At 32.1% G+C, this 25,300-nt stretch overlaps 1 protein-coding gene across 1 annotated transcript in view; it reads right to left on the bottom strand.

The window, feature by feature from the left end:
- Nucleotides 1–23,017, bottom strand: part of LOC114328350 (uncharacterized) — a 460,680-nt gene extending 437,663 nt beyond the window's left edge. Inside the window, exon 1 of the mRNA XM_028277179.2 lies at nt 22,973–23,017. The gene's annotated coding sequence lies outside the window, so the exon portion shown is untranslated. The remainder of the gene's footprint in view (nt 1–22,972) is intronic.
- Between the last annotated feature and the right edge of the window lie 2,283 nt (nt 23,018–25,300).

The raw sequence follows: 25,300 nt of genomic DNA, 5'->3' as shown, positions 1-25,300 counted from the left end.
GAAAGTGTATTAATACTTTTGATTAAAAACTTTATAGATTCTAATCTATAAAAGATTAAATTTTCAAAAATAAATACTTGAACCTTTGTTTTATTTTGTTAACCTGTTGTTATATATCTGTTGAATAGAACTCTATTTTGAATCTAGAATTTTAACAAATCCTAACTTTCATTAAAATTTATTGATCTTATATCTTCAATCTCTTATATCTTCAATAAATATTTATTTCTATAGAAAAATGTAAAATATATTGAGTTTAATAAATGAGTTACTGATATTTTAAGTCTGATCATTGTAATTAGTAACAATTTAAAATTATTTACGTAATATTCCTTTTTACAACTTCTTGTAATAACTCAAGCTTCAATAAAATGTTCTTTTCTATATTCGTTTGGGTCAAAACATCAATAATCTATATCTCAGAATATTACTTAGAGTTGTTTTTAATAAATAAAACCCAACATACAACTTTAATGATGAAAGTTTAATCAAATATCAATCCCAAAATACATAAATTATCAATCCAAAGAAGCGACAAGATAAATTCAAAATACAAGTGAAGTTACACCTTTCTTCACATTTTTGACACGTTATGTCAAAATACAGGAACTTTTATTAAAATAAAGGTGTCCTCTAATTTTCCTTAAATACAGGCGGCCTGTATTTTATTAAAAGACAAAAATAAAAGACGCAATACTGCGCATGCTTATATGTCAAAATAAAGGATCTTTTATTACAGGTCGACTTAAAAGACGTTGGCAATAACTCTCTATTGTCTAAACCGAACAGCTGTTCGGTCGGTGCCATTTCTGCATAAATTTTAATTAATTTTTGTTGGACTTCGTTCTGAGAAGGTGCTACCTGGTGTTTTATATTTTATATTATTGTATTATTGTTTTGTATTTCATATTAACTGCTGTACCTTTTGAAAATCGGTATTTGACTTTAAATTTACCTTCTAATTCCTCTAAACTAAAGATTTTTTTATAATTTTGTATATTTTGATGTGACTCACAAGAGGAATATCGTTCCGCTGATTTCTATCCTCATTTAATTCGTCTATTAATTATCTTAAATCATTAATAAAATAATATCTCTCCATTATCAATAATAACATAATAATGTTATTATATATTTATTATACCAACAAGCAAAAGCAAATAATGCATTTAGCAAGTTTGTAAGGTTATGAATACAAAATGTCAAGTTAGTCTCGGTTTAAACCTACTATTACCTCGGATTAAATTTTAGTCCGAGACTAGAGAGGGTTTAGCTTAGTCCATCGTTAGTCGCTGTTTATTAATAGGGAAAATGAATGGTATTGACTTAGTCCTCGGACTAAAGTTAGTCGGGCGTTAGTCCGTGTTTATTAATAAGGCTGCTTGTGTTTAAATTATATTTTAAATTTCAAAGCAGTTGGACAAATAGTTTAAAAGTTGTTTAATTTGTTTATCCCAAATTCATTTTTTTTGCAACACTATAAGTCAGAAAATTATGAGGTTGCAGTAATACTTCGAATAATTTATGAAAGAAGAACACTACTATTAACTTAGTTAAAAAAAATGACAAAAAGTATTTTTAAACAGTGTAAAATTATTTTGCAAAAACATGTCGATTTTTTGCTTACTTGTAAACAATTAGAATAACTTTTTAACCGTTACCCGTAGAAAAATTATTTTTTCATATTTAGAAAGACTAAATTTTTACACACATTTAAAAAGAAAAACAATTGTCCTAGGACAATTAGGGACGAAGTTAGCCCCCCTTTTTTTAATTCTCATATTCTTGCAAAATAATTTTGCAATATTTATAATTAATTTTTGTCATTTTTTTTTAATTAAATTAATAGTGTAAATCTTCTTCTTTCAAAAACTTTCCAAAGTATTACTGCAACTTCATCATTTTCTGACTTATAGTGTCGCAAAAAAAATTAATTTGGGATAAACAAATTAAATAACTTTTAAACTATTTGATCAATTTGCTTTGAAATTTAGGATATGATTTAAGCACCAGAAGTCTCAGCATTCCGTGTAATAAGAAGGTTCTAATTTAATTTTTACATAAGTTATGAATATTTATAAAAACTCAAAATTTATGATATATTTTGCAATTTTCTAAGCAACTAATAATACTCTGGGCTATTTAGCAAAATTCATGGAAAAGTTATTTACCAGCAATTTTATTGCTGGAATCGAATTATAAGATCCTATATATTAATAATATAGGTATGCAAAGTCCGCAGATAGTGTGCTACTTTTTTTATAAACAAAATGGCGTCGACAAATCGTATTTTTTTCAATTATTGCTCTATAACTTCGAAGATTTTAACTTTACAACAAAAACACTCAAATAAAAATTCACCGCAATTAAATTCTGCATAGAGATATGTTTCTCACGATTTGCTCCGACGAAAATTTTCCTCGGAAAATGCGGGTTTTCCTAACAAAAACTCTAATTTTCAAATAAAGTTTTAGGTAAGTAATTATTAATCAATAATTAAATAACTTAGCGACATCAAATCTTTCTTGGTATAGATTGTAATTCCAGAAGCCGGTAAAAATTAAACGAATATTTTAGCAACAATTCAATTGTTAATTAACAATTTACGATCGCAATAATAACCAAAATAATCATGATACATTGATCAAACTTTTAAAGATTATAAAGTTGAGATGCTTATTTAATATTTTATCGACAAAATATAAATTTTTCTTTTTTTTGCATAATCTTTAAATTTTGAAAAAAAAAATAGTTATAATACGATAGTCTAATTAGTAAAGTACAAAGAAAAGCTATTTACCAGCAATTTTATTGCTGGAATCAAATTATAAGATCTTATTTATTATTAGTATAGGTATGCAAACTCCGCAGATAGTGTGCTACTTTTTTTATAAACAAAATGGCGCCGACAAATCGTACTTTTTTCAATTATTGCTCTATAACTCCGAAGATTTTAATTTTACACCAAAAACACTCAAACAAAATTCACCCCAATTTAATTCTACATAGAGGCATGTTTTTCCCGATTTGCTCCGACGAAAATTTTCCTCGGAAAATGTGGGTTTTCCCAACAAAATCTCGAATTTTCAAATAATTTTTTTGGGCCAGTAATTATTTATCAATAATTATATAGCTTGGTGAAATAAAAGCTTTCTTGGTATAGATTATAAATTCAGAAGCCGGTGAAAATGAAACGAATATTTTAGCAACAATTCAATTGTTAATTAACAATTTACAGTCGCAATAACAACCAAAATAATCATTAGACATTGATCAAACTTAGAGAGATTATAAAGGTGTGATGCCTATTTAATATTTTGTCGATAAAATATAATTTTTTCATTTTTTTGCATAATCTTTAAATGTTTAAAAAAAATTGTTATAAACAAATTAACATTTCTCAGAAATTGTTTATTATATTCTAATTTTAAAAAACACTTAAAATGCGTATTTCATATGTCTTGAAAATGAATGCTTTAAAAAATTTTCCAAACCATTTGCAAAAAAGTTATGAAACAGCAAAGTAAATATACGTTTTCTCCGTTGTTGATAATTTGTTTTAATTGTTTCAAAGCTTAAAAGTGAGTCTATAGTACAATCTAATTACTCACAAAGAATGTCAAAAATTAGTGCAATGGTTATATTTTAATCCAAGATTAAAAATACTTTTTTTTTAATTTTTAGCGCAAAAGTAGGCCTGATACAGAGTCGGAGCTAAAATGTTCACTCGAAGCGACTGACACGCAGCAGAGGTAGTGTATTAAAAGTGTACGTTGCGCGGCCGATCGTCGCTCCGAGTGAAAATTATAGCTACAGTACTGTATTACTCTACTTTCGCGCGTGTAAATTACAAAAAAATATATTTTTAATCTTTAATTAAAATATAACCATTAAACTGATAATCGTTATTTTTTTGTAAATAATTAGCTTGTACTTTAAACTCACTTCTACGCTTTGAAAGAATTAAAAAAATTATAAACACCGTAGTAATCGTATGTTAATTTTGCTGTTTCATAACTTTTTTGCAAATGGCTGCAAAAAAGTTTTAATGCATTCATTTTCAAGATATTTGAAATGCGCATTTTAGCTATTTTTTAAAATTATAATAAAATAGAGACTTTTTGAGAAACGTTAATTTGTTTATAACTATTTTTTTTAAACATTTAAAGATTATGCAAAAAAATAAAAAAATTATATTTTGTCGACAAAATATTAAAATAGGCATCTCATCTTTATAAGATTTCAAAGTTTGATCAGTGTACCAAAAATTATTTTGGTTATTATTGCGACCGTAATTTATTAATTAACAATTGAATTGTTTCTAAAATATTCGTTTAATTTTCACCAGCTTCTGGAACTATAATCTAAACCAAGAAGGGTTTTAAGTCACCAAATTATTTAATTATTGGTAGATAATTACTTATCTAAAATTTTATTTGAAAATTAAAGATTTTGTTGGGAAAACCCGCATTTTCCGAGGAAAATTTTCGTTGGAGCAGACCGGGAAAAACACGTCTCTATGCAGAATTTAATCACGGTGAATTTTTATTTGAGTGTTTTTGTTGTAAAGTTAAAATCTTCGGAGTTATAGAGCAATAATTGAAAAAAACACGATTTTCGGGCGCCATTTTGTTTATAAAAAAAGTAGCACACTATCTGAGGACTTTGCATACCTATATTATTAATATATAGGATCTTATCATTCGATTCCAGCAATAAAATTGCTGGTAAATAACTTTTCCCAAAAATGGCCTATTCTCCGATAATCAGCCCAGACTATAAGGATAGACATATTCAGCGAACGCCATATTGAAGTATTTTTTACGATTTATGAGTTTCTTACTCTCAAATTTGTTTAAAATGCTTAACTTTTTGGTAATAGACGAAAAAAGCGAAAATTCATTATCATTTGTTTAGAACTATGTATATCATCAAAATCGTCTGCACGAAACATATAGGTTATTATTATAGATGTCCATACTACTCAAACAATTTTGTTTCGGCCTGAAGGGGTTGTGTCACCAACAGGATATTTTTTTCCTTATTTCTCTGAACTAAGTAGGCTCGACGAAATATAGTTTTTAAATGTTTTTAACTGTCTGACACTAATTTTTGTGGTATCTTATACAATTTATTATTTTTTTTAGAAGTAAGACACAATGTTACTTTAAAGATTTTGTAAAAATATTTTAAAAGTCTAAAATATTGTATTGTGTTGTGACTTGTGAGTGTTTAGATTTACGACCTTGCTTTGAACCAATTAGCCACATATTTTTTTCAGGTCAGTTTTTACAAGAGATAAAATGTCTTGATCCTTTTCGTAACTCATTCTAAAGTATTGATACGATTTTTCTTAGTGATCAATTAAATCAGGAGATAAAAAGCATCAAATTCACTTTTCTTGCGTCGGCGTCGGATTTTCCAATGATTAGGTATGCATCCATTTAGTACGCTTCTTTTATGGAAGTTTATTTTGTTGTTCTTATTCCTAGCACAACAAACTAATAATTTAGTCCGTCTAGAAAGTATCCGGAAAAAAGAAAGCAAAATTTACCGGTATTTATTTGTATCACTTGAAATATAAAATTTCAACAAATAATTCATCTCATTTACTTATACAACCCCCATTTAAATCTAAACACTTAACTAAACGTTCATGTAAAGTTGACACCATCTATCTATCGCCCGTCGGCAAATTCAAACAAAAATATAACTCCAGACCACCTTTTACCACCTTTAGTCCAGACAAATTAATATATGTATTTAATATATTTTTACCACCAAAAATGAGATGTTTTAATCAAATATTGCTTCAAATATAATCTGCAGAATAATTTTGAATTCACGTTCCGCTAATGAACTTGCTTTTTTGTCCTTAAAAGTAGAAAAAAGTTTCAATTGTATTGCTTAATATTTCATCTAAATATAATCGTCTAACAATTTTAACTGTACTAATGCCCAAGTATACATTTTCAAGTGTTAAACTGATTGATTTACAATGAGTAACCCGGTTGTAAAAATACCGGCGTGTGCCTTAACAAAAGGGACATCGGTTACTCGAATTTCGTAACAATACAAATGTTATCTGTTTGAATTTGCCGACGGGCGAAATATCTATGGACCCGACTTTACACCCGAAACTAGGTCAAGGCCATAATTTTCGGTAATGGTGTTCCAGGCCTGTAAAACTGACCTACTCAAACCTTCTTTATCTCGTGGCGCTACTCGTTATACTTCAATCTTCATCAGTCCCCATATGTTTTCAATAGGGCTAAGATCTGGAGATGCTGCTGGCCACGGAATTGTTGCCAATTCGTGTTCTTGCATCCAAGCTTGAGTATAAGCTGAAGTATGGCATCTTCTATTATCTTGCTGAAAACGCCACCCCTCTGGATATAAAACATGAGCCGTTTCAAGAAGAAAACCATTTAGGATGTCACAATATTTCGCCCTATCAACAGTACCATTAACTATACAGAGAGGTGTAGCACCACTCTGAGATATTGCTCCCCAAACCATTATTTTAGTGGGAAATTTGGAAATTTGAACGGTAAAGTTTTCTCTTGATAGGACTTTTAGATGATTTGCACTAAGCTGGAAACAATTTTCATCAGATATAAAGACAATATTAAAATTATCTTCTCGAAAATTTTGACAAAAACCTATTCTTCGTTGCCTTTGCATAGGTGTCATTGCAGGGATTTTTTTTGATTCCTTGATATGTAGCCTTTATTTTTCAGTGACATGCGGACAGTTTCTGGGTACACTTTTATTCTTCGTTGATTTCCAAATCTGTTCGCTAATTTTCGAAACCCTAGGCGAGGATTTTGTCGTCCTAAAGCTACTAAAGCATTTAAATTGTTTCCGCGTATCTTACGCGGTCTACCCGAAACTGGTCTATGTCTCATATATATGCCATTTTTTATCCTCTTTATTGTCTCATACACTGCACTTTTTCCGAGTTCAGTTAATTGAACTAATTTTTTAACGTTTCGGACACCGTTTCTATACAAATATTCGACCACTTTTCTTTTTTCTACTTCCGACATTATTTCACAAATCTTAAGTCTGTTTACAAACAACAATATTCGACAGATGGTGTTGTCATGCGATTTTGTCCATAACCAACCTACTATCGGCACGACCTACTTGATGCATTACTTTTGTCTTAAAATTTTACAAAAAGGAAATCTAGTAAAATTAGGAAAAATATAAAATTCCGGACACTTCTAGACAAACTATAATTTTTAGATCCATCTTTTATACAATACCTATGTAAATACACTGACTGAGTTGGCGTGATTTTCCCGATAAATGTGCGCTACGGCACTTAATTCCGGGCTGTGAAGGTTCGTTCCGTTGCCGACTGATTTGATCAAATGGGCGCGGACCTTTAATCGTATCCCGAGGTTTACCGCGGCTTTGTATCAAATTTAATGAATTGCATACAAAAACAGTCATGCCAATAATAAACAAATTAAGTGCTTGATGGCCAATAAAATGTTTATGGTGTTTGGGCCATCGGCGTGAAGGTGGATAATATAATCAAACACATTGTGAGGGTTCGTATTTTGCATTGAAATGGGTGAAATTTATCTGTTAGGCACTACGATATTTTAGAAGTCGTTAAGTTAATTTTGCATATCGAAAAAGGTTATAAACTTGAACGACTGAATGGTTATGACCATGAAAGTTTATGAAGTATTTATGGTTTATGAACTACGACGGTACTTTAAAAGTACCATTGAAAGGGAATAATTAGTAATAAAAGGGAGTTATTGAGTAAAAATTGTCATATGCCGAGCTGGTAATTTTTTTAAGGAAGAACAAACATTTAAAAGACATTGGCGTTATAAGGTCGCTTTTTGAATTAATACTTTATTTATTACGTTTTTCACCGGACACTAATGTAGGTACCTTCTTGTTACAAGTTCGAATGAACTTGTAACATCTACTGATATTTTTAAAGTCGTGATACAGTTTTCTGAGGAAAAAGATGCAAATGATAATACATTTTAGTTGCGTTCGTGAGATCAAAATGCAATTTTTTGGGTTAATACGCTTTTGAACCGGATGTGCGATATTATGTAGATTATTTTATTCTTGGAGGTTCTGACCAATAAAAACCTATAGGAATAAAAATTACAGCGGGAATTTTTTTCGATACTTTCCCGTCGTTGTGTTACGTCAGATGCCCTTCGTTGCTATGCAAAAATGAATGGACCAAGAGCTAGCAACGTCCGAAAGAAAAGTATTTTAAGACAACTGGTTCTTTAATATATTATTCCCTATGCTTCCTCGAACACCGTACCGGCCACCTGGCTACTGATACAGGTTGCGTTCATTACTGCGCAGCACACTTGTACAGGTAAATATATCGAATTTAAAATTACTGTAAGACGAAAAATTTTTTGTCATTACTTTTTAAACATTATTAGAAATATGAACTATAATTGACAGACATTTCTGTGGTTTAAAAAGTAATGACAAAAAATGTTTCGTCCTAAAAATAATTTAAATTCAATATACAGGGTTATTGATGAGTGTGATAAAGCTCAGTAGATCCGCTATAGTAATAGATAGCAATAAAAGTTAATAACAAAAATTGTAGCCAACTTTCAGCTTCACATTACGAAATTAGTCAGAATGTTGCAGGGTGTTCGCTATTGGTAGACCAAGTTTATGTTTTTTTTTTAAATGGAACACCCTATATGTTATTTTATATTCAAAATCCTCTTAACTTCCTCATCACAAAGTATATAAAGGTTTGCTATGTTATATAGGGCTTTTACAAAGTTATAACCAATTTTTTATGAAAATCGTAACAATTTCAGCTCCCTGTATAAATAAAAATAAGCACAACAGCAATGGTTTATCGGTGCCATATTTTTTGTTGATTGTGAAAATTTTTATGAATGGTTGACACTGCTAATTTTCCTTACATCGAATACAGGGTGAGTCAAAAGGCAAGTACATTCTTTTTTCAGAAATTTTAAATGGAACACCCTGATTTTATATCACTATCGGAAAGTATCATTACCGTACTTTAATTTTTGTATAATATTCCCTATGCCTATATTTGTTAGTTTTCGAGATATTTTCATTTTTCAGAGCAAGTTATTTAAAATTACTGAGAAAATAATGTACTTGCGTTTTAACTCACCCTGTATTCGACATAAAGAAAATTAGCAATATCAACCATTTTTATAAATTTTGACAATCAACAAAAAAATATGGCACCAATAAACCATTGCTGATGTGCTTATTTTTATGTCTACAGGGAGCTGAACTTATTACGATTTTCATAGAACATTAATGTTGTTCTGAAGCTATTTTCTTGTGGCATTTTTACAATTTTAACTATTTAGAATGGGAAATAAGCCACGATATTATTAAAAAATGATTTTTTATTAACGTTTCGACGCCCAAATATTTTGTATTTTGACAACGGCACCCGATTTGGGCGTCAAAACGTTAATAAAAATCATTTTTTAATAATATTGTGGCTTATTTCCCATTCTAAATAGTTAAAACATAGAACATTAGTTATAACTTTGTAAATACCCTGTGTACCATAACAAACCTTTATATTTCGAATCTCACCAGGGTCAGAAATGTTTCGTTTATTATACAGAGAGAGTCTGTAAAGTGGAATAAATTCAATATCTCAAATACTAATTGTTTTTTTGGAAAATGCTCAGACCCGTCGATTAGTATTTCAAATTGTCCTTTTTGACATTCAATAATAATGTATACAGGGTGTCCCAATTTAGAGATATGACGTCATCGTCGATTTTCTTAAATGGCAACACTGTCATTTTGATAGCTAATTTGATAGGGTTTGTAAAGTTATACATAACTGCAAAATATCAAATTTTTATTCTCTACCATTTACAAGATAATAGAAAATAACAAAGTTATATCTGTAATTTGGAATATATTCAATAATTAAAATACTAACTGTTTTTTTGAAAAATGCTCAGACCCGTCGATTAGTATATCAAATTGTCCTTTTTGACATATAATAATAATGTATACAGGGTGTCCCAATTTAGAGATATGACGTCATCGTTGATTTTCTTAAATGGCAACACTGTCATTTTGATAGCTATTTTGATAGGGTGTGTAAAGTTATACACAACTGCAAAATTTCAAATTTGTATTCTCTACCATTTAGATGATAATAAAAAATAACAAAGTTATGAAAAAGAAGTAATCAACTAATAATTGAATTTAATTATTTCAATAAATTAAGCAAAAACTCATAATGTTGCCCTCAATTATTGTCAAATTGTCAATGGGCAACGTTATGAGCATTTGCTTAATTGAAATAAATAAATTCAATTATTATTTGATTACTTCTTGTTCTTCATAACTTTGTTATTTTTTATTATCTTGTAAATGGTAGGGAATAAAATTTTGAAATTTTTCAGATGTGTATAACTTTACACACGCTATCAAAATAGCTATCAAAATGATAGTGTTGCCATTTAAGAAAATCAACGATGACGTCATATCTCTAAATTGGGACACCCTGTATATATTATTATTATATGTCAAAAATGACAATTTGATATACTAATCGACGGGTCTGAGCATTTTTCAAAAAAACAGTTAGTATTTTAATTATTGAATATATTCCAAATTACAGATATAACTTTGTTATTTTCTATTATCTTGTAAATGGTAGAGAATAAAAATTTGATATTTTGCAGTTATGTATAACTTTACAAACCCTATCAAATTAGCTATCAAAATGACAGTGTTGCCATTTAAGAAAATCGACGATGACGTCATATCTCTAAATTGGGACACCCTGTATACATTTTTATTGAATGTCAAAAAGGACAATTTGAAATACTAATCGACGGGTCTGAGCATTTTCCAAAAAAACAATTAGTATTTGAGATATTGAATTTATTCCACTTTACAGACTCTCTCTGTATATTAATAAATGAAAATAGTTTCTGTCCTTGTGGGATCGGTATTCACCGGAGGGACCGCAGACGTTCGGATACAATTAGCGTCTCTTTGCAAAGACAATGACGTCGACTTCGCAAAGTAACAAGACACTTACTCAACACACACACTACACATGACACTAGGTACCTAACTGTAAAAATTTACCGTACCTACCATGCCAATGGCCATTAGTTGTCGAGGCATTAGCTAAATAAAAAAAAAACCTTTATATTTTTGTGATGGAGAAGTTAAGAAGATTTCGAACATACAATTAGATATGGGGTGTTCTATTTAAAAAAAAAACAAAAGTTTGGTCTGCCACTATGTTATCGAATACCCTGTAACATTCTAACTAATTTTGTAATGTGAAGCTCAAAGTTTGCTACAATTTCTGTTATTAACTTTTATTGCTATCTATTACTATAGCGTATCTACTAAGCTTTATTACACTAATCAATCACCCTGTATCAGCAGCCAGATGGCCGGTACGGTGTTCGAGGAAGCATAGGGAACAATATATAAAAGAATCAGCTGTCTTAAAATACTTTCTTGAAAACGTTGCTAGCGCTTAGACTAGAACATTCAGTTGCATTAATGACAATAATTAACATTTTACAACTTGTCAAAGAGAACACCATGAAAAGGTTTAGCAAATATTCAGGCGAAGATATCAATAAAATATTAGTTAAAACGATTTAAAAAACAGTTTTATTCATAAAATAATCTTACCGAATTACTCTCGAGCTCATAAAAATTACCGCTTTGTTTTGCCCTCGTGACACTTTGACATAATTTCAAATTAAACTGTCAAAGTGTCACTCGGGATATAAATCGATAATTTTAGAGCTGTCGTGTAATTACTACTGATAATTTTTTTTTCGATAATTTCCCATCGTCAAGTATTACGTCAGATGCCCTTCGTTGCTACGCAAAAATACATTTAGTGACATTAATGACAATTAATATTTGACAACTTGTCACAGAGAACACCAAGAAACAGGTTTAGCAAATATTCAGGCGAATATATCAATAAAATATTAGTTAAAATGATTTAAAAAGACAGTTTTATTCATGAAATAATTTTACCGAATTATTCTCGAGCCCTTAAAAATTATCGATTTGTTTTGCCCTCGTGACACTTTCACATAATTTCACGACACGAAGGGGAGACATAAAACTGTCAAAGTGTCACTCGGGATACAAATCGATAATTTTAGAGCTCTCGTTTCCTGGAAGCTCCTAGTGACGAGTTATACATGCGTCAATTTTACGCAGACTATCTTTCTAGGGTTAATCGTATTCATGATTTTCTTTTCCTTTTTCATCTTTCTGAGGACCTCAACATTTGTTATTCTATCACCCAACTTATTTTTAATATTCTTCGGTAGGTCCACATCTCGAATGCTTCAAGTCGATCGCTTATTTTTTTTTAAGGTCCAGGCCTCCACGTCATACAGTAGTTGGATTAGAATGGAAATTTAAGAGAGTAAATGTTATGTTTCCTATACTATTATTGAGTAAGATGATAATTTGGCTGTTTGATTTTTATACATTTTGTATACTTCTTTTTTTTAATCTATTATCCTTGCTTTAGTTATTAGGTTCATTGTTTTTTTTTGGAAGTTAGCCTTTATTTACAGTTTTTTATTATTTTATTTTCATTATGGCTACAATAATACCTTTCCTACAACTCTACAGGCACTTCTAACCGATTCCACCTCACTCCAAGAAGAAAAAGACACCTAAGTCTGTTATTTTTCCAAACCACACAAAAGACTCTTTTCAGGTCATATAAACGGATGAGTGTGGTAATTAGTAAACGACAATCTGAAGGATTGCTACCACTTGACAATGCTAGGAAAACCATTTTTAAGCGTCAACAAAACCTCTTCAACTGAATCAAATTGCTGTCTTTCATCAACATTGAAAATGATTTAAAAGCTCTCTTTAAATGCGATGAACTGGCCTGCCGAAGAAGCGTTGGACTATTAGTGAGCTATGTGAAAATTTGAGAAACGTTATAAATCAGTAGCGTATATCGTGGGGAAATTTTCATTTTTTTAAATCTTCAAAATGTGTTTTGGCGACCAAATTATTTCCTTAACATTTGACATTTTTATTACACAGAATAAATAATTTTTGGTTTCTTTACATTACAAAAAACTTGGAAATAATACCAAATATTGTTGTCACCCATTTTACTATATGACAATCTTGAAATATCTATGTCTGTCTGTCCGTCCCTAAACACAACTCGTCGGTTATTAGAACAGATAGACTGACAAATGAGGTGTCAAATGAGAACTTATAACCCAAAAATTAAAAGTGAGAAATTTGACCTATGACTTCCGGTTCTAGAGTTTCAACCGGAAGTACTGTTTTAAAGTCGCCGTAAATAGTACAACCGAAAATTGTAACCGAAAGTGCCACACAATAGTCGCAGAATATATCATATGTACATGATTATCAATCGACGAATTGGAAATTCGATCTTGAATATTTAGTTGCAGTTTTGATGCCATTTTCGGTTAAAAAGTTATAACCGGAAGAGTTTAAATATCGACTTTCGGCCACGTTGGGTGAAAACTTAGGACTTATGAAGTTGAATTGCTTGTTTCAGTAATATTTAATATAAATCGTTGTTTTTTTTTAACAACAGTTTTTATCTATAAGTTTTGTTCTTTATAAATTTGTACAACAAATACCTCCGTTTAGAGACTCTGCGGGAACATGGGCCAGAAGTAATAATAAAAAGTTAAAGGCCTTTGCTGAACACCTAAGCAACGTCTTTAATCCTTACAACATGAACCAAAATGACGAAGATAATAATGAAATATTAAATTTTTTTGATATACCTTTTCAAATGGATCTTCCTATCAAAAAATTTAAACCTAAAGAAATCCGAATGGTAATCATGAATGAAATCAATCCAAAAAAGGCTCCTGGATATGACCTCGTCACTGGAAAAATCCTGCAAAACGTAACTAAGAAAACAATCATGGCAATAACACATATATTTAATGCAATACTTACGTATGCACATTTTCCCAATCAGTGTAAAGTAGCAGAGATCATAATGTTACAAAAACCAGGAAAAGACCCCAAAGAACTGAACTCATATAGATCCATTAGTCTCTTACCTATATTATCTAAGCTATTTGAAAAAATGTTTCTACGTCGATTAGAACCAATAACAAAAGAAACAAGATTAATTCCAAAACAACAATTTGGTTTTCGTAGCAAACATGGAACAATAGAACAAACACATAGTATAGGCGAACAAATCAGCAATGATCTAGAAAACAAGAAGTACTGTAGTGCAGCTTTTCTAGATATCAGCCAAGCATTCGACAAAGTGTGGCATACAGGACTCTTCCGTAAGCTGAATAAAAATCTTCCGTATCAATATTATTTAATTATAAAATCGTATCTGACAGATCGCTTTTCATTAGTAAACAACAAGATGCTCTCTCAGAACTATTTAAAATAAAATCCGGTGTCCCACAAGGTAGTGTACTCGGTCTCTTACTATACCTGTTATTTACTGCTGATCTACCTACAACTAGATTGACAACAGTCGCAACATTCGCAGATGACACAGGTATTATCGCATCTCACACAGTACCCCAAACAGCTTCGTATAACTTACAAACCCACTTAAATAAAATAGAAAAATGGTTAAAAAAAAATGGAAACTAAAAGCTAATGAAATAAAATCGACCCACATGACATTTGCCATGCGAAGAGAGAGCTGTCCACCAGTATACATAAACAACAAACAATTAGTACAAGTAGATACAACCAAATACCTGTGCATACATCTAGAAATCTAGATAAAAGACTAACATGGAGAAAACACATCTTCACCAAAAGAAAGCAACTTTGACTCAAACTTCAACAAATGTACTGGATTCTGGGCAGACATTCAAGACTGTCAATTGAAAATAAATTAGTGGTATACAAAGCCATACTTAAACCCATATGGACCTATGGCATACAGCTATGGGTCTCAGCCAGCAACTCTAACTTGGAAATCATACAACGTTTTCAAAATAAGGCATTAAGAACCATAGTAAACGCTCCATGGTACGTCCCCAGCGCAATAATAGAGAGAGACCTAAAAGTTCCCAGCATCAAAGAAGAAATTAGCAAATACAGTGAAAAGTAAGAAGAAAGACTTAGTGCGCATCCAAATGATTTCGCGAGTGAATTATTAAACACGGAGGGTGAAGTTCGCAGACTTAAGCGTTATAAACTAACTGACTTACCAAATAGATTTTAGATAAATTAGAACTATTTTAAGTGTTACTTTCAGGGGCGGCCCGTCGGGGTAGGCAAGGTAGGCGCCGCCTACCCTCTTCAAATGTAGTACAATAATATAAATTATTTAATGCCGCCTACCCTCTTCAAATGTAGTACAATAATATAAATTATTTAATTATTTAATAATTTTGACACAATACCTACAATAAAATAGCAAAAATTATCCAAATTATTTTTAAAAATATCCATAAAATTTTCTCCGTAGTTATAATTATTATACGCTCCTTGTAGTATTAATAGTACTACATAAGATTCTATATTCTTCCTTGGTCAGGCACTTGGAAACGTAGCCTGAAATAGAACGACGCCAACACCGAATTGACGTGCGATCTCTCTCTGTTTACGCGAACTAAAGGTCTGCTGCAGGTCTGCATAGCGACCGTAGTCCACGATTTTGAAAGAGCGGATAGGCACAGAGTCTTATAGCCGGACCTACAAAATTTTATCAGTTGCTTCTCTTGGTGTCTTGTGAAACTGTTTTAAATAATTGTTTTTTGATTTTGGCTGTTATTAGTAGGTTAAGTATTCAATAAAACTAGGTAGGACAATTTAAATTTGTTTATGAAAACTGAATAATAAACAGGCAAATTTGAGATCGGTCTATTGAAGGGCATTTTAATTTTATATTAATTTAGTAATAATGCACTAACGACAAATAAATCTGTGAACAGTTATTTGTCAGTCGTCCATTATATTTTTATTGTGTTTCAATACAATTTGAATAATTTAACGTTAAACTGACGAATTGTGTTATTAGATTATATAGATAATTAAAAATTTAAAACGAGGTTAATTATTGTTAACTTATCAATTTATTCGAAGAGTAAATTATTATTTGATACATAAATAAAATAAGTAATATTTGACGTTGTTGAAACGTAGGTGTGTTAGTTTTATTGGTGGAAAAACTTTAGTTATCGAATATGAATATTTTAAACGATGTAATATGCAGTTTGATCGAGACGCCTTTTTCAAGGCGCCAAAATCAAGAAAGATCAGAAATTATTTCAATGGGCCGGTCTTTACCAAATTTAACAATTTTATCAATAGATAAGACAAAAGACAATCGACCATTTTCGAGATCGTTTAAAACAATATGGTATGAAAATCATAAATGGCTAAGCGGAAGTTATTTTAAAAATCTACTTTTTTGTTGGCCTTGTCTGTTGCTCTCAAATTTGAAGCAAAATGTTTGGGTGAGTCAGGGATATTCAGATTTGAAAAATTTATCAGCTAGTGTAAAAAGATATGAATCTTCAAAAGAATATTTAAACAATTGCTTAGGTTTAAAACGGTTAGAAAAAAATAAACAAACTATTGACAGTGCTTTAGCTGGACAAACTGGACATATTTCTCTATCTAATAAGATATATAGTGAAGAAGTTGAAAAAGGTTGAAGAAGTTGAAGAAATTGATGTTACAATTCTGTTAGCAAAACAAGAACTTGCATTTCGCGGTCGTGATCAGAGCCATAATTCTTCAAACATGGGTAATTTTAAAGAAATTTTTAATTAAGTAGTTAAACGCGATCAGGAAATCCAGGATCATGTTAAAAAATAGAAGGGGTGTTCACGGGTTTGTCAAAACAATACAAAATGATTTATTAGATTGTCTTGCCGATTACGTAAAAAATGAAATTTCAACAGAAATTAATGAAAGTCAATTTTTTTCTATACTAGCGAACGATACTACTGATATAACCGAAAAATCACAGTGTACTTTAACAATCCGTTTTGTTAACAAAGTTGGTCAGGTAACAGAAAGATTTTTAGGGTTTTTTGATATTAGCGAGAATAGATCTGCAGACGCTCTATATAGCTTAATTTCAAACGTACTTGAGCCATACGATTACAAAAATAAATTAATTGCTCAATGTTACGATGGTGCAAGTGTAATGGCTGGCTCTTTAAACGGATTACAATCAAAAATTAAAGTAGATGCTCCAAAAGCAATTTTTACACATTGTTGCGCTCATAGATTACATTTAGTATTGCAAGATGGCTCAAAATGTATTACAAATTGTAGGATATTTTTTGTCGCCTACCCGAAGTATATGTGTCGCCTACCCGCATACTGAGGTCACGAGCCGCCACTGGTTACTTTATTTTACTAGTAGTACTATCTATGCATTTGTTGATAATTTAGAAAGGACAGTTTTCATTGGAATTCCTCTCCTTCTATTTCCTACGCCATCTCATTCTTTGTGACTTGACATGTTGTAATTTTCTTGTTCTTCTTGATGTGCCTATCCATGACGAATGTTGGCGATCGTGATGGCAATCTTTATCTTATCTGCAGCAGCGCGAAAAAGCTGCACATATATTGTGTTGAACCAGGTTCTGAGGTTCTTCAATCAGGATGTTCTTCTTCTTCCTGGACCTCGGTTTCCAAATAGTTTTCCTTGCAGGATGGCTTATAGGAGGGAATATCTGGATTAATTTTGCATAATGTGTCGATAATTGATGGTGGTCTGTACTTTCGGTTCCTTTTAGTAATTTTTGGTTCTTTGTATTAATCATCTGCTTCATGGTTGGTTTTAATAATAATAATAAGGTCTTTATTAGAAACAAAAATAATGAGTGAAGTTTAGCCTAGACTACTCTTACACTTAACTCACTAATTTGATGCTGAATTAAATTACACAAGTGATTCAGATTCAATTGGCACTAAAATATATAAATATTTAGAAAAAATTTAAATACATAAGAAAAAAAACATTTTTATAAAAAATTTGAGAAAAAACAGGCATAAAGGAGAAAAGAAAAGAAAATTACTGGACAAAAAAAATTTTTAAAAAATATGGACAAGAGAAGAGAGAACGAAAGAACAAAGGACAGCTACTTATTATATGGACTGAAATTACAGATTATTGAATGGATGCAGCAGATTGTTTTATTAAACGTAATTATTGTGAGTTTACTAAGAAAATTTTCACTTCGGTTTTAAACTTTTTGAAGTTTTTAATATTTTTAAATTTTTGTTGTAGACAATTGTGGGCCTTAATAAATTGTTGTATAGGTGAAAGATTTTTTGAACATGGATATTCTAAACCGAGGAAGGGCAAGTGTTTCAGGAAAGCGAATAGTGCGTGGAAACGTATGAAGTTGTGCTCTAAATATAATTTTATCTTTTACGTACCTTGGTTTACCTGTCTGGATCACTTTATGAGTAAACACCAAATTTTGCAGCTTGTATTGGTTAGTAATATTAAACCAATTAAGTTCTTTTATTTTATGGTTTATTCTATCATATTTTCAAATATGTACCATGCACCAATCTGCAGCAAGAATTTTGTATTTTTTGTAATCGTTATGACATTATTAACTGTTAGACAAGGACCATATATAAAATTATAATACGAAAGATGCGATAACACTAAGGATTCACAGAGTGTTTTTCTCATTTTATTTTCCATTCTTCCTCATTTTGTACCCATTCCAAAATGCTGTTGCTTTTTGCTAGTATTGCGCTTATCTCGTTCTTCTGATAGACTCTCTACTCTCTGTTGTAAAATTTCTCCCAAATAAGTAAACTCTGACTAAAATTCATAAAGTTAAATTTTTTATAAAAAAAATTCTACGGATTTTTCCAACATTTTAGTATTAGATCTTTAAAGCTGTAATAAAATATGTCTTTCATGGGCTTATAGCGTCTAGCAGTTGTTTGGTACGCCACTGAATAATAAGTTTAATAAAAGCTCTCTTCAGAATGTTTTGACAACAATCTAAGTGCCATCGAGGTTGGTCTATTTTCTTTATACACCACAATTTAATTTCTTGCTTAACAAATGGCGTTTTGGAAAGTATCAACTTGGCGGATGACAAAGTTTGATTTTTTTTACACATTTAATAATCAATGACACTTTGTCATTGTCAAAAAATTCTTCTATTCGTTTGAAAGGTCTTTAACATAAACGGCAGAGCTGGGAAAGTTATAAAATCGGGATATAGTGGAACGTGGTACTTTATAACAGTTATCTTAAAAATATTTGAAAAAAACTTATATGCTTATATACACACTTAGGATACATGAATGAACGGGAAAAGAAAAGTAATTTTGAAGTGTGCAAAAATTATAATTACTTCCTAGCTGAGCGCTTTCAGCTTGTAAAGCCCTCTTCAGAGCTATGATTAAAATCTTTACAGTACAGCATGTAATTTAGACTGAATAAACAAATATTATAGTTATTAAGGTACTATAAGGTACCCTTAGGGTATTATAAGGATAATGAGGATAACGCTCGAGGTCAGTGGTGTATATACCGAGGGCCTATGGCCCGAGTTATATACGTTGACCGAAAGCGTTATTATCTACAATACCTGTGGTGCCTTCAACGTTTAATGTCCGACTAAATTCTTCTTTATATGCAAAAAATTTTAATGAATTTTGAAATAATTAGTTTTCAATTAAATACATTTAGCAGCAATAGTCGTAACGTAATTGTGTAACCATAGTTTTACTTAGGTTTTTATTTGTCAACTTGACAGTATTTAACTAGTTATTTAAATTTAACGCTCAAGAGCGTTATTTTTCAAAATAACGCCCCTAATAGGGGCGTTATATCATACTTGACTGACTTCGAAATCATGTCATTATTTGTCAAATAATATACCAGTCGAACATTAAATACGTTAATGTCCGACTGGTATATTATTTGACAAATAATGACATGATTTCGAAGTCAGTTACGTATGATATGTTTCCCTAGGGCGTTATTTTTCAAAATAACGCCCTAGGGTATTAAATTTAAATAACTAGTTAAATCCTGTCAAGTTGACAAATAACTACCTAAGTAAAACTATGGTTACCACAATTACGTAACGACTATTTATTGGTGGTAAATGTACTTATTTGAAAACACAATAATTCAAAATTCATCCAAATTTTTTGCATATAAAGAATAGTTAGTCGGACATTAAACGTTGAAGGCACCACGGGTATTAAAGATAATAATGCTTTCGGTCAACGTATATCCCTCGGGCCAAAGTCTTTCGGTATATAGGTACACCATTGACCTCAAGCGTTAAATATGTCTTTTTGACGTTTGAAATTCTAAAACGATAAACGTTTAGTGCTTATAGCAACTATACGATGATATTTATATAGGGTCGTATAAAAGTCATTGTAGTCCTGTCGTCAGTGGTAGTACAACGGCCTCCTTAATACAGATGGACTTACCCAAGTTTTTTTTTATGTATTTTGACCCGTAGAACACGAATTTTTTGGGTAACAATCGATCCGGATGTCGATAAGATTGTTATAAACAAAGAACTTGAGGAATCACATAACAGCGATTTTTTGCATAGTCACGCAATTCACGCAATAGTCCTGTCCTGGGGACAAGATTATTGCGTGAATTTAAAAAAAATATTTTTTTTTAATTGTTACATTTGTGAAAAAAAAACCTTAATGGGCCAACAAGTCACCACGACAAAAACACGCATTACTTCGAAAGAAAAAGGAATCCAAACCTTAGAAAAATACCATGATTCCAAATTTACAAAAATGATAAAGTGAGCCTTAAGGATTATTTTTAATCTACAATAAGAGCGACACAACAACAAGAAGAAGAATGGAGAATTAAAATTGGAAGGTACACACACAACAAAGTAAATCCGAGCTCCAGATGACATGAGATGCCGGAGTAGGTTATTCTCACGCCCGCCTCGTGGAGATGGTACATCCATAATCCCCGAAGCTACTAACTCCAAAACTCTCTCAAATCACAGACACAACGTTGGGAAAACTTGTTTATAATCTTGTGATGCCCTGCGAAATGGGACATCCAAGAGGTATTTGGCATCCAAGAGGCGGTGGTGCCGCTCTCGTAGAGGTGGTGTTATGTGCTTTTTTTTTCTTGTTTTCCTTGCTTCTTGTGAATCCTCTAGAACTTCCTCTTGACGTCACTGCCGGGGAGTCAGTGACGTTGGTTTCTCATTATGGTCACTGGCTCTCTTCCAGAACGGTTCTCTGTCAAAACTAGAGTTTTGGCTAGGAAAAGACATATCTCGGGATCACATTGATATGATCTAAGATATAAACATTTGGAGAAATGTAATAGGGAAGTGGATTCTATATACGATAAAGTAAAAATCCTGGAAAATTTACACTCAGATTTCTTCTTCTTCTTGACTGGAATTACAATTCGGAGTGAGTCTTACAATCCAATATGTCCTTCATCGTCTACGATCTGGCGCTTGCATTTCCCATTGTTGTACCCCAATCCTAGATCAATTGGACTCAAGATCACCCTTCTATCTTTTTCTGGGGCCGCCTACTGATCTTCTACCGTCTAATCTTTAACACCCTGCCACATGATCTGCCCATCTAATTCGGTTAGCTTGTATATGTCTGTCGAGGTTTTCAGTACCCTACAGAGTTCCCAATTTAGCACTCTCTTCTTCTCCACTCTCCTGTCAATTCATCTCTTTGGGGACCAAATACCATTCTGAGAACCTTCCTTTCAAATATCAGCAGTTTATTTATTTCACTTCCATATGTAACAACTGGGCAAATAATCGACATGTACATGTCTTAATTTCAGCGACGAAGTTAAGAGAAGAATACATATTGCTAATAAAACATATGATGGACTAATTAAACATCTAAGATCTAACAACATCACGAGAAAAACCAAATGCAAAATATACAAAACCCTGATAAAACCGGTCCTTATATATGGATCGGAGACATGGACACTGTGGAAAAGCGATGAAAACTTATTAGGTACGTTGGAATGAAAAATCCTTAGACACATATATAAGGTGGTGAAAGAAAATGTCGTATGGCGCAGAAGATATAATTTGAACTATACGCAGCATACAACGAACCCGACGTCATAACATCCATAAAGATCAGACATCTGCGCTGGATGGGCCATGTTAAACGGATGTGTGAGACCAAAACATATAATGAGACAAACACCAGTAGGGAGAAGGTCAAAGGGAAGACCCAAACTTAGATACATCAAACAAGTGGAACAAGATCTGAAAACACTTGAGATTACCCACTGGAAGAACAAAGCAAGTACCAGAACAGAATGGCGGAAAATCCTAGAACAAGCCGGGACCCAAAAAGTGTTGTCGAGCTACTGATGATGATGATGATGATGATGATGATGACATGTCTTAATTTGGATTGTCTTTTTAGCAGCTTAGATATTGATGATAGGGTATAATGCTCTATTTCCCTCAGCTATCCTTGCTGAGACCTATTTTTCTATGTGGTTGTGATCTGTAATTACCGTCTCAAGATATTAAACTCCTTTACTACTTCGAAGTGAAATATATCTCTTAACAAATTTAATGATTTTTGAAGTTCCCCTTAAATTGTTGGTTGAGCTATTTTTCGATTCAGAGGAGTGCATGCTAGCGCTGTTGAGGAAGCCTGAAATGGTGGAAACAGTTGTCCAGCGATTATGCAACCCTCTGTTCTGTGTATCTTTTTAATAAAAATGAGTGTCTTATAATATAATATGTACATGTATAGTATAAGATTTTTTAAAATACTCTATGCTTATCTATGTTCAGGGTCAGTTTGTAACGACTCAAATTGCACAAATAATTATTTGGTAGAATTATTTAATTGTATACATTTTTAAAAAACTTAGCTGTATACAACTATATGTTACTTTGTAGCGGCTATAGGAAAAACCACTTTATGACTGTTTTTCTAAAATTTTACTCACCCATTGAATTTTCTATGGCTCGGGATCAGATATATAAGAATTACCCTGTAACAAAAACCACAGTTAGAATTATAACAGCAGGCATCAATTAAGTAATTTATGAAAAAGTAAAAGTGTCGCTGGTTTTCTAAAACGATCACAGAGTGTCTGGTATTCTAATTAGTTAGTCCTAACAAATTACAAAACTTCTGAAACAACACAAAATGATTATTAATGAGAAGAGCATAGAAAGAGACATGTTTGCAGAAACAAATTAATAGAGGAGTTAATGCAAGTGCTCGAGGCAATTAAGATGGACGTGCGTTCGGCTTTTCTATTCACTTATATTATTAGATATCAAAAATAGTATGGTGGCTTTTAGCTTTATTTATTCTTTTTCTTATGAGAATGTGTACCAGAGATTATATGTCGTTAATCGATTAATCCCTGTCTTTGCGTTATGTTTCGGAGCCAGGGCATTTTCTTGCCTCCTATTCCTTGCTCGCCTTCAATTTTACCCTCAATTATAAGTTGAAGGAATTGGTATTTTTCGTTTCGCATGATGTGACCCAGAAAAGCCGTTTTTCTTTCAGATTCTCTTAAGAACATCTACATTTATAGACTTTAGCCTTTCGTGGTATCTTTAGAATACGGCCAAAAAAGCCACATTTCGAAGGCTTCTAATCTCTTTATATCCTTCGTTTTGAGTGTCCAGCCCTCTACGCCATATAGCAGCACCGACCATACGTAACACTTAGTAAACCTTAGTCTTAGTTGAAGATCGAAATCTGAACATTCAGTACCTTTCTTCCTGAATTTTACGAAAGCTTGTAGAGCTTGCTCAATTGCGGCATTTTACTTCCCTGTGTGATGCCCAAAGAGGTGAAGAAAGTATTTTGACAGTTTATTAAATGAAGAATTTGACAGACAGCCTGTGAAGTTAACGGAGACAGTAACCGCAATGGTTACCAGAATAACAAACGAGGAAGTGGCTCAAGCGCTTCAAAAAATAAAGAAAGGAAAAGCAGTTGGACCAGATGATATTCCTGGGGAAGTATGGAGAGCATTGGGAGAGACAGGAATAAGTTGGCTAGCAGGACTATTTAATAGAATTATGGAAGTTGGACAAATGCCAGACGAATGGAGAAGCAGTATATAATACCTGTCTACAAAAACAAGGGAGACATACAACAATGTACAAACTACAGGGCTATAAAACTACTTAGCCACACCATGAAAATATGGGAGAGAGTAATTGATAGACGGATACATTAAGAAACCAAAATATCCGATAATTAATTTGGCTTTATGCAGGGCAGATCAACAACAGATGCAATTTTCATTGTAAGGCAACTGATGGTAAAATGCAGAAATAAAGAGACCAAACGCTCATATGGTATTCATTGATCCTGAGAAAGCATATGATAGAGTTCCTCGAGAGATTTTGTGTTGGGCACTCAATAAGAAAGGAGTCCCTGGCGAATATGTAAAGATTGTGAGAAATATGTATGAGGGAGTAACGACTAGTGTTCGGACAGGTGTGGGAGAGACTGATAAATTTCAGGTGAAAGTAGGATTGCACCAAGGCTCGGTGCTTAGTCCTTATTTATTCTCATTAGTTTTGGACTAGATAACAGCAAAACTACAGAGTAGCATTCCATGGTGCCTAATGTATGCTGATGATGTAGTGTTAATAGGAAATAGTGAAAGAGATTTAGAAAAAAAACTGGAACAGTGGAGACAAGCTCTGAAGGAAAATTGAGTATGAGTATGAGTGTGGTATTTGGAATGTTAATTTAAAGATGGAGTTACTACAAATAAAATGGTATCTTTGGATGGCGAAATGATTGTGAAAAGCAATAGTTTTAAGTACCTAGGATCGGTATTACAGAGTAATGGAGAAATAAATGGAGATGCATGCAGTAAAATTAGGGCTGGATGGATGAAGTGGAAAGAAGCGAGTGGTGTGTTGCGTGACAGAAAAATTCCAATGAAGTTGCAGGGAAAATTCTATAAAACAGCTATTAGACCGGCTATAATGTACGGAACTGAATGTTGGGTGGTGAAAAAGAAAGAGGAACAACGAATGCATGTGGCGGAAATGAGAATGCTTAGATGGATGAGTGGAGTGACAAAGATGGATAAAATTAGAAATGAGTATATTAGGGGAAGTCTAGGTGTGGCACCAATTGATGCCAAAATGAGAGAGCATAGGTTAAGATGGTTTGGTCATATTCAACGTCTAAACGTTAATCACCCAATACGAAGAATAGCTGAAGTGCATATTCCTGGAAGGAGTAGGAGAGGAAGACCAAAGAAGACCTGGGGGAGACGATAAGGCAGGACATG

This window comes from Diabrotica virgifera, chromosome 1, assembly GCF_917563875.1.
Source record: "Diabrotica virgifera virgifera chromosome 1, PGI_DIABVI_V3a".
NCBI lineage: Eukaryota > Metazoa > Arthropoda > Insecta > Coleoptera > Chrysomelidae > Diabrotica > Diabrotica virgifera.
Note: the sequence above shows the minus strand (reverse complement) of the source record. Positions and strands in the feature narration are given on the sequence as shown.